Here is a 17,143-nt window from a genome sequence, read left to right as displayed (position 1 = left end):
TAATGCATTAATAATAACATATTATATGCATTCAGAGCACTCCTGGTCAAACAATGGGGAGCAGATTGCTTTTAAGCTAATGGAATTCTACTTAGACTGAACTACAGTCCTCACATGGGACTAGCTATGGTCTTGTGCGCAGCTGAACAAACGTAATGGCTTTAACAGCTCTCACCCCTGCTACCTCCTTAAGTTTCTCAACCAGGACTCCTTCTTCAAACAAAATGATAGAAGTATCTGCTCTTTCAGTGGGACTGTATCCTGATGACTTAGAATGTTAAAGAGGCTGATGCAAATACAGATGAGAACCAGAGCTGGCACAGGGTAAGGAAATACAGCACTGGACATTTGAAATCCGGGGTGGCAATGTAAGAAGACAGATAGAAAGAATGAGGTGTGTGTGATACTCATGCATCCTCATGGAAATACACTGTGCAAGCCCAGTGCCAGAAATTACATCAACTAAATTAAGCACTGATACGACTCTATCCATTCCTAGCTGTGTGTTGCCAATCCTCTTGCATTAGCCCATGCTGCTAATGCCTCTGGGAAAAAAACCCAAACTAAACAAAAAAAAACCCCAACCAACCAACCAACCAAACCCAAACCAAACCCAAACCAACAAAACAATTCAAACAAACCAGCAAAACCCAAAAAATCTGAAGGGAAGGATGAACAAGGAAGCAAAGCTATCATTTTTCAACCATGTCCACTCTGGGGGGTCAAACAGTACCTAAGGGAGGCATGGAAAAATACTGAAAGAGCACGCAGGGAGGAATGCAGAAGCACACAGATCATTCCTCATCTCACCGTGCTGATGAATTGCATTTTAGAGGCCAGGCACTAGCTTCTGCTCCCCTCTCCCTCCCCCTGGTGTGCTGCGCACTGGTAATGGCTCTCTGCTCTTATCACTCTGTCCTGCATTTTTGCAGCTCTCTCAGAGTTTAATTGGACTTAGCCACAAAAATGCAGATGAAAATTTAAATTCATAATGGCTGTACTGAAATAGGAAACTAATTCAAAACCCAAATACCTGGAAGTGGTTTTAGTCAGAATTTTCCAAGACTGTGGTACTGAGATCCTGTCCTTTCACAGCCCCTGGTTTATGGCACAAACTAAGCAGACATCTAATGCTAATTTCAGATACTGTTTTTAATACATCCCTTCCCTAAAACCTGTTGTAAATAGTGTATTTGTGCTTTACAAATCAATTTGGCAAACGCAGGCAACATCGATCATCAATTTGATTTTTCTCTGTGCTATGTCTACAAAGAACCCAGACATTTTATAATATTCCATAAAGGAAAAAAAAATAAGCATTCTTAAACATGGCATACACTAAGTTTGGCTTGACAGCATGATTTGAAGCTTACAGAGTTCTTGCTTACAGACTCTTCAGGGTCTACTTAAAAGATCCATTAGCAACAACAAATTATTTTTTAAGTGCTTGTTGTTGAGGACAAATGAAGCTTATGGCCAGCAAACCGATTATTTTACAAACAGATGCAGCTATCACACGTTACAGCTGGAGCCAGTACAGCCTGAAAGACAACTGTAAGCAGAAGAGGAGAACAAAGAATGAACCTGATTAACCTTTCTTTTATCTAATTTCCACCTATTCTGGCTGGACTGCACTCTCAATACATTAATTTTTAATACATGGGATGGAGCCAGTTGTGCTATCTGAACTCATTGCCTAACTTGTAACAATCTCTTCTCAACTGCTTACTTTCCTAGTGACCTAATTACCTAATTTTTTAATGCAGGGTATCTATCTTTTCACCTCATTCTAGATGTTTCTTTAAAAAAACTCTGATATTACATGCAGTACTCTCTACATGGTCTTAAAAGCCTACAATCAGGACTGAAATGTCAAATATGAAGAATTCATGTCAAAAAACAGTTGCTTGACAAAACTCATTCTGTTTGCATACTGTATGATACACCATGATTAGAGTTAGCATGAGGCTATTCAGAGAATAGCCTCAGAAACAGCATTCAGAGAATTGCTATGGATCTCTGGGAATTAACATATGGCTGCTTGGAAATGGACAAAGCTGTTTTAAGGATACTTGCCTCATTTGCTGTGAAACTGGATTTTCTGGCACGTGGGAAGGAGGTAACTGCTAGCTGTAGTGTACCTGGAGTCAGTGACATGTATTCATAGTACTTTGGCAGTGCCGAGTTAAGCATTGCTGTTCCTGCTGTTTAACCTCTCAGTCTTTCCTCACAGATACATTGTGAAACTGCCTTTTATGTAAAGCTTAGCTGTGATTTGTACTAAGCACTGCAAAAATGTCGAAGAGGACTAGTTAGGGTTTGTTGAGCAGCAGATAAGGCAGATCAGTCTCACAGAAAAGTGAACTGAACACTAATCACTTTGCTGCTCTGACAAAACATTTCGCATTCTAAGAAATGTCCAGCTTGAGAAAAATAATGTTCTTATAACCCTTTCTAATCGATAGAATAATTTGTATGTACCAAGATGACTAAGATTACCTAGGAAATTTAAATTTTCATTAAACTTATCTAAGTTTAATGCTCCAATCTTCTAATATTCCAACTTCGTTACCTCTGTCCTTTTGAATACAAGTTTGTGTGTATAATTATCCTTGCACAGTTACTGGGTTTGCTTTATAACGTATTTGGTAATGAATAAGAAATAGGGATTTTCTCCCCAACAGTTGCAGGCTGTATCTTCACTAAAAATCCTTGTCTCTCCAGATCCTCTGCTGTTTGCTTGTCACCATTCTACTCTTCTGCAAGTTCTCTTTTTACATCTGCAGAGACTTGCTTTCTGTCATCCTATGGCACAAGCGTCTTGGTCTCTCAGCTTTTTCTAGTAACAGCAGAGATGAAGATCTGAGAGAGTGCTAACTGCATTCTCCTACAACTAAAATGTTATGGAAGCAGGAACAAAGGAAGAAATCTTATGTTTTCCCCTATAGCATGCTTCATTGCTACTGAAGGGACAACGCTGTGAAAGTGTTTTCTCTGTCCCCATATTTCTTTTCTTTTTCAATTCAGCTTTGGTGAGGAAACCATCTGGTTTTGCTTGTGAAACACCTAACCTACCACGTAACTGATGCAACTTTGTCCTCCGAACATTTGACTCCATGAAGGCAATACTCTGGCTTTGCTACCCCCATGGAAGTCAGTGGTAAGCACATATCCCTACATTTTCCTGGCTCTACCCGACACAGTTATTAAGAAAAAAACATACACCTTCCGCAACAGCTGTGATAAAGGAAACACATTCTTGACATGCCTTTGTAGTACCAAAACCCCCACAAATTTGGAGCAACATTGACTCTAGCATCTTTCAGGAACTGCTGTACACTGCCTTAAAGCACACTTAGTCGTCCTCCCTCCTTTCACCTAACAAGGAATGGCTACATCTATAGGGAGAACTTTAAATTCTCTTCCAAATATAAAAAATCTGTCAAAGCTAAAGTAAGTTTGGAATTCTCTTCTGCTAAGGGCTTAAAACATGAGGTATGTTTTCCAATCATATGTTATCAACACAGTCCTAACCACCATTAATATCTAACCAGCTACATAGTTAAACGTCATCAATGTCAAGGTATCTTTCAATGGTCCAAAGTCTGCATAGACTTCAAATCCTCCTCTCCCTTTTCTTTGCAGGATATAATTACACCTATTGCTATGTTGTAGCTCAATATGCCCTCCAGTCCTTTTTATAATTCTACAAACATCTGCAGAAGGGCAGTAAAAGAGAACGAACAGATGAGAATTCAGTAATGGAGGTTTTCTGTTGCTGGTTGTAAACTATGAAGCACTACCTAGAGGTACACAAGTTACCCTTTCCAGTTCCACTCCAGGCTACACTCCACATGGTTTTTATATTGTAAATATGAAACAGGGCTAGACCTTCATTAATCTTCTCTGGCTTGCCCCTGTGAGCTTCTGCTTTCACTGCCCTCAGGTTCTCCCTTTGTCTCCTGTTACAAAGTCTGAAAACCTCCAAGGAGTGAAGATTGGTGGTTGAAGACCCAGCAGATTTAGAAAACTCATTCTAGCCTGGTGGTTGTGCTGTGATTTGGTCTTGTTTGTACTGAATGACAAAACTATATCACAGTTTTCTTGCACTGTGAATCAAACAATAGTGGCTTACGGCTCAGACACAGATGCATGTGCCAGTGCTTTAAAACGAGACACCCACCTTGACAGACCAGAGCTACAGTGCAGGCCACGCAAGAGGGTTACCAAACAGGTTTACCCCACAGCAGGAATAAAACTGTGCTCAGTATGTCAATCATGTTAGTCACCCCACAAGCACAGTCTGTGCTTTACTGGCTTGCAGGTCTGGTATTTATCAGAGAACCTTCTCTGAGGGCGGGGGGGTAAAGGCAGAGAGGAGCACCACCAAAGCAGCAATGGCTACCTGTGCAATTGGACATGGCACTGGAAAAACAGCAGCTGGACCTCTGAGAGAAATTTATGCTCCATGGCACTCGAGCTGACGCTGCTGCACGGACAGCAGTGGTTCTGTAATGTTTCATTTCCCTGTGTAGGAGACTCTGTGGATCAGCCACTATACAAGAAGTCAGCTTTTAATCTGTAAGTCATGCACCTTAGAATAAATAAATACTGAACTTAGCCATCTGTAACTTGTTACTTTTCAACCTGTGCAGTCTTAAATTATTTTTATAGTGATTTTGCCACCAAATGCTGTTCTTATGCTTATCTGCAGCAGTCATTGTTTTGGTATTTCCAGTGTTTCTGAAAAGGACTGCTCTCAATCAGTTAGACTACACAAATAAAACGTGATAACTTAAACTGTGGGCACATATTCTTTCATTTCTTATTTAACGTCACTATTCCCAAACACCCACCTCATGCTTGTAGTTTAAATACAAGAACCCATTTAGTTCAAAAAAGGAAAACTATTTTTAAAAGTGCTAATTGGTGTGACCTGGTATTCTTTTAGATTTTGAGGTGAATGGATGAATAAAGCTCAAGGCATAAATCTCAACTGCAGGATGTGTGTATAAATCGTGAGAAATAAGCAGGGCCTACACTGAATGACAAGAACTTTAAAGCAGGACTGCAGTTCCTCGGTTCCTCTTTTGGGACAGTGCACCCTGTATCAGAAGGGAGTGAAGAATGCTTGTCCTAAAAGCAGAAGCCTGGGGCAGCATGCCACTAGTTAGCTTGTTCATACATCCCTACAACTGTGTGGCTGAAGACGATTAAAACCACACAAGCAATGTATTAGTAACTGTTTTTGGGAAGAAGCCTCTTGAATATACAAGCTGAACCACCGCTGAGCTTCTGCATACCTCAGACTGCACCACTGGGTATGTGGTTGCTGCCAGAATCTGAGTAAAATTAAGAAATGGAACATTGATTTGTCTTCAAGAGATAAATCAACTATTACTTGTACACAGACTTTTCTTTTTTTTTTTTTTTTTGCGGAGACTGTAAAGAAATACTTGCGGGAACACAAAGTTATCACCTTAAGTATGAATTTACACTTTTAACACCATTTTGGTTTTAGGTCGTTGGGTCCACAGGCCGTTAAATCAGGTTACTTCACGATCTATGAGTCACCCGAGGAGCTGTCACGCCGTTCCTGCGTACCAGACAGGGCTCCAGTGTTCCGTTCAGCCTCCCACGTTACAAGCGCACCAGGCAACGTGTCACCAGGTTCTGCGGCCCACGCCGCTCCCCCGTGTCCCCCTCCTCCCTGCAGACCCAGCGCCTGGGCACTAGGCAGGGTGCCTAGGAGGGAGGCAGCCTCGGCTCAGCCGCCGCAGCGCAGGGGGCCGACCAGGCCAGCGTAAGCTGCTGTCCGGCCACAGCGGGCGAGGCAGCGGTACCCGCCGTCTCCCGGGAGCCCTCCGTGCCCGAGACCCCAGGGCGCCGCCGAGCCGCCCTTCCCTTCCCTTCCCTTCCCTTGGCCGCGCCCGAGAGCGCTGCCGGCCGGTGCCACACGACCAGACGCGACCGCTCTACCTGCGGCGGCGACACCGCCTCGCTCCGCTCAGTCTCCGGCAGGCCCCGTTCCCGCGGCGGCACCGGGAACCGCCGAAACCGGCGCGGGCCGCGCGACTCCCGAGGGCGGCCCGGCTGCGGAAGCCGCGCGCGCTGCCGAGCGCAGGACTACGTGTCCCAGGGAGCCGCGCGGGACGGGGCGGGGCCGCGTTCCCGGCGCGGTGTGGCGGGGGCGATGAGGCCCTGTGGGGTTAATACGTGCGGTAACGGAAGCCCCGAGCGCGGTCGCTATCCTCTGCTCCGCTGTGAAAAGCTCCCGTCTGGGCAGCTGAGCGCGGCGATATCCAGGCGCTGGGCTTCCTTGATGTGCTCCGTGCCTGGCCAGTTTTCAGTGGGGCTGCTATGCTATGGACAAGCGCTTACTGCTTTATTCAACCACGAAGAAAAGATTCACATTTGCTGGTGATGGTGGACTAGGTGCCTCTCACCTGTTTGCTTCCATGTCTCCTTGGTAAGCATGTTGATGAGTGTAGGCATGATCCCTGCCAAGGCAAACCACTGTGTCCTTCATGTGACTGGCCCAGCACCTTCTTGGGGAATGACGTGTTCTGAGTCTCCTGATGTGCTCAGGCAGGTTTGCACCCGTTGCTGAGCACAGGAGAGGTCAACAGGAGACAACGGGGACACCAGCCAGCCAAAGCACCTTAGAAGTTCACCACTTAAGTCTTTTGGTCCTAGGACGTGTTGAGAACATATCCTTTTCATAGTTGAAACTCTGGTTAAAGTCATACTCTAGGGGTATTTATAGCTCATGCTTGGGAAAAACTGAATTGCACACAGTTACAAAACAGAAATCACAACCTGTACTTTCTGTTCAAGTGCAGCCCAAAACAGATCATGTGGCCACCCATGGGGCTGATCCTGCAAGAAAACTGCTGTGTAGTTGAATTTCAGGCTGGATGGCAGTGAGGCAGCAGACACAACAACCACCCGTCAGCCTGTTGAGCTGCACGCAAGCTCAGGCAGACCAAAACTCCTGCTCCTGTGTAGCCCTGCAAACTTACTATTGACTTTTGCCTCTCAGCCACTCTCTGGGGCAAGGTGCACGTTGCTGCTTTCAAACAGATCAAGATTTTGGTCAATGAGTCAGGAAGTCCATCCATCTGCTACCACATGCAGTTTGAAATGACAGTGTTAATAATTAACACTGCATGCTGGTGCTATGAAAGTGAATTAAACTAAAACCTAAAAAAAATAGAGATGCATGAAGAACTGGTTAGTTTTGGTTTACAAGCTTCTAGTCTTACTCCTCCAGGCCTGTCCTGTGTGTCCTGTGCTAGACATAGGGGGTTACTACTACAGGAGATAGATGACCTCCATTTCATTTCATTCTTGGTCAGCAACTATAGTCCTCAAGGTATGCTTAGGAAAAATGTTTTGCTTTAAGAATCTTAAGCAAGCCAAACAGAAGAGGAGAGATTTCTCCTGCTCCCTTATGAAAACTGCTGCAAACACCCATCTTCACAAAAGTCACTGTCCTGCAGTGTTTGTGTTGTGGCTTTCTGTTCTGAGGACACAGTACCTTCTGGGCAAAAAGTGTCTCTTCTACATGGCTGGGCAGTGTTTAGAAAAATGGGAGCCTAAATTAATTGAGGACCTCTTGATAAATCTGTATGACAAAAACTATATTAAATCCAGCTCTTTAAAAACTTTCCACCAAACACTATGGTGAATCTTCTTTTGGTTTAGCCTTAATGGATACTTTTACTTGCAGATAATTGTAAAATGCACAAAACTTTGCTACCTTCACTACGCACAGCCTCATATGTATCAACCAGTGGTGCAGGTTTAAGCTCACTGTGAGACAGAGAAGCTGGTTTTAAGTCTCTTGGCTGCTTTGCATTCAGAGCACAACCCATGTCCTGTTCTGATGTTTCTGAAAAACAAGCAGCTCTAAAGGGTAAGGCTCAGCTGAGCATGAAAAAGGTGAAAATAACCAGAGCTTTAATTCAAAGAACACTCTAAAGTGGTCTCATCTGCTGCAGCAATTTGCCTTATTGTTGCCCTAAGCCTCTACTAGACACTGAGAAGTTCACTGCAGAATTACAGATCTGGTGTTGCTTCTCTGCAACAGAAGATATGAAAGCTCTTAAGAGAGGTGCAGTTTTTCAAATAGATTTTCTGACAAACAGATTTTCCGACAAAATCTGTTGAACATGGCAGGGCAGGTCAACGAGTGATAGCGGAATAGACTCCACAACTTGGTTAAAGTTGTAAAGTAGGTATGCTTTATTCAGCTGAAGACGCACGGGGGATTGGTCCTCCAAAAGGCATGCGTGCCTCAGTGCCGTTTTCCTTTTACATTTATCCTGTAAAGTCATACATAGGTATTAGGTCGCACAATACGCCTATACATATTCATATTCTATCCCCGCTTCGTATTTATAATGAGCTAAAAGGCGCTCCACGCATGCGCAGTGCCTCCTGCTGGTCTTGGGCAGGGGTCTTCAGATGAAGTAAGTAGTCTTCCTCTTGTGGGTAGGGGTCTTCAAGATGAAGTAAACGAGTCTTCCTCAGGCTTGAACTTTTTACCTCTGGTCCTCACACATGCTCTTTAGGAGCTGGATGGGTCTGGTCCATGTCTAGCTGGTTTAATGAGCTATTCCCTTCGCTAGGAAGCCTTATCTTAGTGCTGTCTGATAAGGCAACTGCTGGGCTTGTCAAGCCAGCCATGACTTAAGCAGTACTCCTTGTACAACCCCCATTCTCCTCACTAGGAGGTTTTGTTCTGGTATTTGTCTGATAAGACATCTGCTGAGCTCGTTAAACCAGCTATGACTTAAGCAGTACCCCCCTGTACATTTTGACAACCCCCCTGTACATTTTGACAACCCCCCTGTACATTTTGACAACCCCCTTGTACACAATAGGCCACATCAGTTTCAATTCCCCCCTTTTCTATAACATAAGTAAATTCTTTTACTTAAGAGATACCCAGGTGCCTTCAATAGATTTGCGAAACATATTCAAGACACATTGGATTAAGCATGGAATTGTCATTAAGACTAAGAGAACTACAGCCAGAATCCAAACCTCTTGTTTGATTAACTCCTTAATCCACCCTGTAATCCCAAACCCATTCAACCAATCATCCAACCCTCCATCAACTTGCAATTTCTTTAGCTGTTGTGCTGTCCAACATGTGAGGCGATGGATATCTGCCAATGCTTTTCCAGCTGCTACGTTTAGTAAAAGCAGTGCAGCAAAGAATCACTTTGTATGGCCCCAAATCTTTAATGTGGGGTCACATTTAGGGCCTAATTGGTTAATAGATCTTTTATTCCTATGAAGGTCTTCTCGTAGGGTTTGGATTGTATGTTTTTTGGAAGCTGCAAACAAGGACAATTTTCCTAAATAGCATGGTCCCCCATGCGGCTTAGAGGGTATTCCTGGCCATGCACGGTCTCCGCATATTAAGAAGTAACCTGGGGGTAGTGCCTTAGGGGTGTTAACATCATATGGGAGTGAAGGAGAAGACCCAAGACAATATGAGGTAACATTATGATACCAATCTTTCCTACTAGTCACTTTAGTTTCTGGAGTTTCATCTGACCAAGAATTGAATGTTATACAGCTCTGATTACTTTGGTCAGACCCCAGAAGTCGGAGTTCCTGAATTGGGATGGTTGAACGATTTAGTCCTTTTATAATTCCTCTTGTCTGAACAGATGCAGCTGTCCAATCACCTGAAGTTCTCTTAACTACTCTGGTTACTATTGTAAGGTTCAAGACTGAATCATTCTTCACCCATCCATACTTAGATAAGGAACTCCGATTACACACGTTTGGAATGGGTTTCCTACTTATGTGAGTGATAAACAAAAATCAGTAACACCAGTTCTATTTGCCCAAGTAAGCTAAACATTTGTCTCTACCTAATAATGGTAACATTTTGTCAAGACTTTGTGTGACCCCTAGAATCACAGTTAATCCTGTAATTATTTTCATCATTCTTTGACCTCTCGCTGGTTATAATTGCAAACAAGAGAGAAGTAGTAAAGCTTTAAACAAGAAGGTTAAAAATATCATCAACACAGTCTTATCAATTTGCAGTGTTACTTGTTACGAATTAGCTTTAGTTTCAGTTCATTTTCAGTTTGGATCGCTCTCCAGGGTGTCTTCGGAGCTTTCTTAACTCCAGTATGATGAATCCAGGCGTTCTGTTCCTTAATCTTGATAGCTGTGAATGTAGTTAACAACACCTGGAATGTCCCTTTCCATCTTGGCTCGAGATCATCATCTCCTGTAGGTTTGAAAGACTTTACATACACATAATCTCCAGGCTGTATATTGTGTACCGAGCTGTCCAACCCTCTGCTTCGAGTTCCAGCCACATGTTTTTCAATTCTAGTAAGCTGCTTTCCTAACTCTATTATATAGGTGTTCATGGTTTCTTCTCCCGCTTGGGGAGACATTCCCTGTTGAACCCCATATGGCCTTCCATATAAAATTTCGAAAGGACTCAGTCCTTCTCGTGCTCTTGGTTTAGTTCGAATTCTCAACAAGGCCAATGGAAGGGACTGGGGCCAAGGTAGCCTGGCCTCCTGGCCCAATTTCACAATTTGTTGTTTGATTAAATGATTTCCACTTGTCCACTTGATTGTGGATGATAAGGGATCCAAGATATTTGCTTACTTGCTGTACCACATTTGAAATAAAATGTGGCCCTCTGTCTGAAGATATTATGACTGGAACTCCAAAGCGTGGTATTATCTCCTGTAACAATATTTTGGTCACTTCTCGTGCCTTTGCACTCCTAGTTGGAAAGGCTTCTGGCCAACCTGAAAAGGTGTCTGTTAATACTAACAAGTATCTGTACCCCCCTTTTCTCGGCAGTTCCATGAAATCGATCTGCCATTGCTGTCCTGGTCCATTACCCTTTCCAATTTGACCCATTTTGAGCTTGGGTATAATTTTGGGATTTGTCCTAAGGCAAAGATCACACTGGCGAGTTACCTGTTGAATGGTGGCATAAGGTCTCGGCTCCCCAGTGTGTTTTCTGATGTTCATTCTTTACTAAAGACCATAACATTGATAAGGGAACAATTACCCTTCCTTGTGGTGTGCTGGCCCACCCTTCTTCACTGAATATTCTGTTTTGATCTGCAATCAATTTTTGATCTTCCTTATTATAATTTGGCTTACCTTCTAAGGAAACTTTCCCATCAGGGATCAATGCTCCTTCAGTTGGTACCTCACCTTTTGCTGCTTCTTTTGCCTCTCTGTCCGCCAGCTCATTTCTTTCTTCTAATTCAGAGCTCACCTTCTGGTGTGCCTTGATGTGCATAATTGCCACCTTCTCAGGCAACTGGACTGCTTTCAATAGCCTCAATACTTCCTGTGCATGTTTGATGTTTTTCCCTTGTGAATTTAGCAGTCCTCTCTCCTTCCAAATAGCACCATGCGCATGTACGACTCCGAGTAGATGTTCAGGGCTCTGTCAGAGCAATCCAGTGAATCAGGTTTCAATGGTTTCCAGGCAATCATGGTGTACAGGTTCTCCTTCATTACCACTGAGGAAAGAGGCTGGATTGATAATGTTAGTTACCACAATCTCAACATCATCCTGCTCTATCATGATGGCTTGATACTCTAGAAATTTCTGAGGAGAAAGTCAGTGTCCACCTTTTACTTCCAGCACGGCAGACATTGTATGAGATATCCCTGGAGTCCCAAGAAATTTAAGAGGCTTACCGTCCAAGCCACACAAGTTTCTGGGTGGCAATTAGGATGTCGTCCACATACTGCAGTATTCTTCCTTCCTCCGGTGGGGCTTCCATGATTCTAAGTCTTTGGCAAGTTGTTCTCCAAACAAAGCGGGACTGTTCTTAAATCCTTGAGGCAGCACCGTCCATGTGAGCTGGGTTTTGCACCTACTTTTGGCGTTTTCCCATTCAAATGCAAAAATTTTCTGACTGGCTTCATGGAGAGGGAGGCAAAAGAAGGCGTCCTTTAGATCTAAAACAGTAAACCAAGTTAGTTCTGGAATTAAGCAAGTCAGTAGCGTGTATGGATTTGCTGCCACCGGGTAAAGATCTTCAGTGATCTTGTTGACAGCTCTCAAATCCTGTACCACCCGATATGATCCATCAGGCTTACAGACTGGTAAGATAGGGGTATTAAAATCAGATTGACATTCTTTTAATAATCCTAACTGTAAAAAGTTTTCAATTATTGTACAAATTCCCTCCCTATCTTCTTTTCTTAGAGGGTATTGTTTAATCCTAACTGGTTGTTTTCCCTCCTTGAGCTTAATCTGTATTGGGGGTGCATTTCTGGCTTTCCCGGCTATGTTTGTAGCCCATACTCCCGGGAATACTTGATCAAATATATCTTCCCTAACCTTCTCTTCTGTCTGGTGTGTGATCAGTTCTAAGCTTAACATTTCTATGTATTGTTGATCATTTACTTTCAAGGTGATCTCACCTTCTTTGAAGGTAATAGTGACCCCCAGTTGTTCCAACAAATCTCTCCCCAGGAGAGCCTTTGGGGCATTAGGCATATATAAAAATTTATGAATGTCCCATTGCTTTCCCAATTGATATTTCAGTGGCTTACAAAAATATGCCTTTTCACTTTGGCCAGTTGCCCCTTTTACAGTAACATAGTCTCCCCCTACAGGTATCAATGCCTTATTCAAAGCCGAATATTTTGCCCCAGTGTCTACTAAAAATTCCACTTCATTTCCTCTAGTCCATAGTTTTAATGTAACCAGTGGATCCGCTAGGGAGGATTCCCTAGGTCCCTTGTCAGTCTAGTTCCAATTCAGCCACCGGAGCCACCCCATGGCACTCTCTCCGCCCCCCAGGGCAGTCTCACTTCCAACGTTCAAAACTCCCCACAGCACACACACCGATCCGGTCCCATAGGAGAAGAATCCACTTCCCCCACCTTTGCCGACATTCCCCCTCCATCAGTTTCGAAGCACTTCTGTCCACATCTATTCAACAACCCCTCAGTCCCGTCTGTCAACATGTCTGTTCCCACTTGTTTACCTGCCCCAGCAGCACCCATCCCGTGCTCAAACACAGGAGCTGCGCGAGCTCCCCTCCTTTCCACTTGGTTTCCTTTTTTTTTTCCCTCACAGTTGCTCCCCCTGCTCTGCAGAGGTTTCAGATGCCTGCCGCTGCTGCAGCACTTCCAGTTTAACCCTTTCTTAACTCTGAATGTGAATGTGCTGCTTGTCGCAGGTGACAGCAATCTCCTCCTCCTTATCAATATCTGATAGGACAGATATAGAGGGTGCTCCTCTCAGAGGTATGTGATACATAATTTTCCCATTTATAACTTTCAATCATCATTCCCCAATATCCCAGGCCGAACAACATCTCTCCAGCTTAGCTTCCAGTTTTTCCTTGTCCTTTTCCAGAGCCAGAATTAGGGATCTGGCAGAGCTATATTAATTTCACATTCTGCCTGCCACTCCGGGTGATCTCCCACAGTGAAAAACATATCTGTATACAGCACTTAATCCCATTTTCCTGGCAACCTCAAAACCAACATTCATTGTAACAATGTATTATAATTCAGAGTTCCATTTTTAGGCCATTTCTCCTGATCTTCCAAAGCATATAAAGGCCACCATTGGTTACAATATTTTATCAATGTTTTCTTGTTTACCCCAGAAGACCCTCCCAGTTCTTTCCAGTGTGCCAAAATGTAACCCAATGGGCTTTTCTTCAGAATTCCCTTGTTTTGACCGGCTCCCATTTCAAACAATCTTTTACAAATCTCTGCAGCTTCTCTTTCCCAGTGCTCTGCAAATGCACTTGAAAAATATGAGAGCACCTACACACGAATTTTATGACATTCTCAGGGGGTTCAGTAAAATGATACCTTTGGGCTCTGCAGATCAACTCCCCTGTTGTTAGATCACAGTTTCGGTTCCATCAAAATTTACACTGTCCTAGTGTCCACGGCAGGTTCCACTATTCAAAAGTTATTATGCACCCATATATGAGGCTACAAGCCTCTGGTACCGAGTGTAAAGTTCAGGTCTCAAGAGGCTATACTTCTGTTATACAGCCACTGGGGCGCAGAGGGAACTCTTCTTAACACACACCCCCCCCAGTAGCAACAGTTTACTTTTTGTCTACTGCTCCCCCACCGCTTAAGCACTGTAATCTTTAACAGCAACGACAGACATATACACACACAAAACATTTAGACACAACACAGAAGACACTTTGTCCGTCCCCGCCCGCTCTCCTCGCGGAGGACACGGAACTGCGGATCGGGAGCCGAAACACAACACAAAACAAAAACACTTCGTCCGTCTCCGGCCGCTCTCCTCGCGGAGAACACGGAACCGCGGATCGGGACTCCGCACTCGCTTCGTAGCTACGCTACGTCTCAGTCACACAAACACAAACCACTTGCACTCGGGATCCCCCACACTTACACCAGTTTACTCACCACCAGATGCCACTTGCACCCTTCAGTGAGACCTGGAGCTCGATACAGCGGCGGGCTCCCTTAGCCCGGAGCTCCTTTTGGATTCGTCCCATACAAACCGCTGCTCTATCAGCAGACGAATCCCTAGACTCACCCGACCCACCACCAGGGTCGCTAGCGGCCGCTCTATCGGTCGATGAGTCCCTTGCTTGCAAGCCCTACCTACCAAGGGGAACAAGGCTGTGCGCCAGACGTCTCTGAGCGCCTTACCAGCAGCCCCGGCCACGCGTACGCCTTACAGGCCTTTACCCATCCTAGGACAATTACAAACCTAAATTCCAAGCATACCGTTTCTCCGCAGCCGACACAGGTTGTTGTCTGTCCCTGCAGTGAGCGGACGAGGAGTGGAGCCCCTCCAGGCAAGTGGCCTGGGGCGCCTAGGAGGTCCGCCCCTCCGCCGATCCTGCAGCCGAACAGAGATCTCCTGCCTGGCTCGCCAAATTGATAGCGGAATAGACTCCACAACTTGGTTAAAGTTGTAAAGTAGGTATGCTTTATTCAGCTGAAGACGCACGGGGGATTGGTCCTCCAAAAGGCATGCGTGCCTCAGTGCCGTTTTCCTTTTACATTTATCCTGTAAAGTCATACATAGGTATTAGGTCGCACAATACGCCTATACATATTCATATTCTATCCCCGCTTCGTATTATAATGAGCTAAAAGGCGCTCCACGCATGCGCAGTGCCTCCTGCTGGTCTTGGGCAGGGGTCTTCAGATGAAGTAAGTAGTCTTCCTCTTGTGGGTAGGGGTCTTCAAGATGAAGTAAACGAGTCTTCCTCAGGCTTGAACTTTTTACCTCTGGTCCTCACGCATGCTCTTTAGGAGCTGGATGGGTCTGGTCCATGTCTAGCTGGTTTAATGAGCTATTCCCTTCGTTAGGAAGCCTTATCTTAGTGCTGTCTGATAAGGCAACTGCTGGGCTTGTCAAGCCAGCCATGATTTAAGCAGTACTCCTTGTACAACCCCCATTCTCCTCACTAGGAGGTTTTGTTCTGGTATTTGTCTGATAAGACATCTGCTGAGCTCGTTAAACCAGCTATGACTTAAGCAGTACCCCCCTGTACATTTTGACAACCCCCCTGTACATTTTGACAACCCCCCTGTACATTTTGACAACCCCCTTGTACACAATAGGCCACATCAGTTTCAACGAGCATCACATTTACAGAATGGTTTACACTTCCTTTATGATTTTCAGAATTAAGCACTGCTGTATTATTTCACAGGATGAAAGAAGGTGCACAGAAGGCACTCAGAAGCTCAAGTAGCTCAGAAACACAAGTGGAAGGGCCAGGGTACTTTTTTTCTACAGTTCTTAAAAGGTGCATTGAACTGGTACAAGCCCTGTCTCTGTTCTCCTGCACTTCAACATAAATAAAACTCCTCAGCCAGGAATTTATCCCTCTTTCCTTAACAAGTCTGGCATAACAAAATACTGTGGGAAAAGGATGTTGTTCTTTTTCTGTAGACTAAATATATAGTCTGTTTAACCTAATTAAACAGTTGGGGTTTGGGGTTTTTTTCTGTGGTGTTTTTTTTTGGGGGGGGGGTTTGGAGTTTTGTTGTCTTGTTTTTTTCCCTCTCTAGCAAAGAGGTATGCCCCATTAGCTGTTATGCTACTGCTGAAAACTCTTGTTTGCAGGAGAACAATTAATGTCTTAGTTGCATTTCTGCCAAACAGTGGATTTCATAGAATCATAGGTTTGCTTGGAAAGGACGTTAAGATTGTCTAATTCCAACCCCCCCCACCATGGGCAGGGACACCTCACACTAAACCATGTCATGCAAGGCACTGTCCAACCTGGCCTTGAACACTGCCAGGGAAGGAGTATTTACTACTTCTCTGGGTAACCCATTCCAGTGCCTCACCACCCTTACAGTAAAGAATTTCTTCCTTATATTTAAAATAAACTTCCCCTCTTTAAGTTTTAACCCATTACCCCTTGTCCTGTCACTACAGTCCCTAATCAAGAGTCCCTCTCCCGCATCCCTATAGGCCCCCTTCAGATACTGGAAGGCTGCTATGAGGTCTCCACACAGTCTTCTCTTTTCCAGGCTCAACAGCCCCAGCTTTCTCAGCCTATCTTCATACGGGAGGTGCTCCAGTCCCCTGATCATCCTTGTGGCCCTCCTCTGGGCTTGTTCCAACAGTTCCATGTTCTTATGTTGAGGACACCAGAAAAGCACAGTGCTCCAAGTGGTGTTTGTGAGGTAAAAGCACACTTTAGGTTATCATGAAGAAATTAAGGGATATTCAGATGCCCAGGCAGCCGAGCAGGACCATGAGATGTACCCACTGTGAACCCGCAATTCCCGCACCTCCCGTTCGCTCTCACAGGCCTCGGGGCTACCCCAGCGCCACAGCGCAGCCCCAGGGGGGCGCCGCACCCCGCCCGCTCAGCGGCTCACCTCTGCTACCTATAGGCCGCGGTATAGAGCGCCGAAGCGCGCCACTCCGCGCCGCTCCTCCCCCCGGCCCAACGGCTGCGCACCACACTTCACCGCGACTACAAAGGAGCGAAGCACGCGCTCTGCCGCCGAAGCGCGAGCCTATTGGTTGGCGGGCTGGGCACGTGACTTACCATCAAGTGCACGTGGCGGTGGCCTTACTAGGGGCTTAGAGGAGCGGCGCCATTTTCTGTCGGTGCGGAGCACGGCTTTAGGCGTCTGA

General features: G+C 45.0%; 1 protein-coding gene across 1 annotated transcript in view; it reads right to left on the bottom strand.

Annotated features, from left to right (window-relative positions):
• Window positions 1–6,142, bottom strand: part of SLC38A9 (solute carrier family 38 member 9) — a 44,448-nt gene extending 38,306 nt beyond the window's left edge. Inside the window, exon 1 of the mRNA XM_061372084.1 lies at window positions 5,980–6,142. The gene's annotated coding sequence lies outside the window, so the exon portion shown is untranslated. The remainder of the gene's footprint in view (window positions 1–5,979) is intronic.
• Window positions 6,143–17,143: the final 11,001 nt, after the last annotated feature.

This window comes from Neopsephotus bourkii, unplaced genomic scaffold (genome assembly GCF_033783945.1).
Source record: "Neopsephotus bourkii isolate Nb327-2 ecotype Australia unplaced genomic scaffold, CSIRO-AGI_Nbou_v1 NB_1594, whole genome shotgun sequence".
Classification (NCBI taxonomy): domain Eukaryota; kingdom Metazoa; phylum Chordata; class Aves; order Psittaciformes; family Psittacidae; genus Neopsephotus; species Neopsephotus bourkii.
Note: the sequence above shows the minus strand (reverse complement) of the source record. Positions and strands in the feature narration are given on the sequence as shown.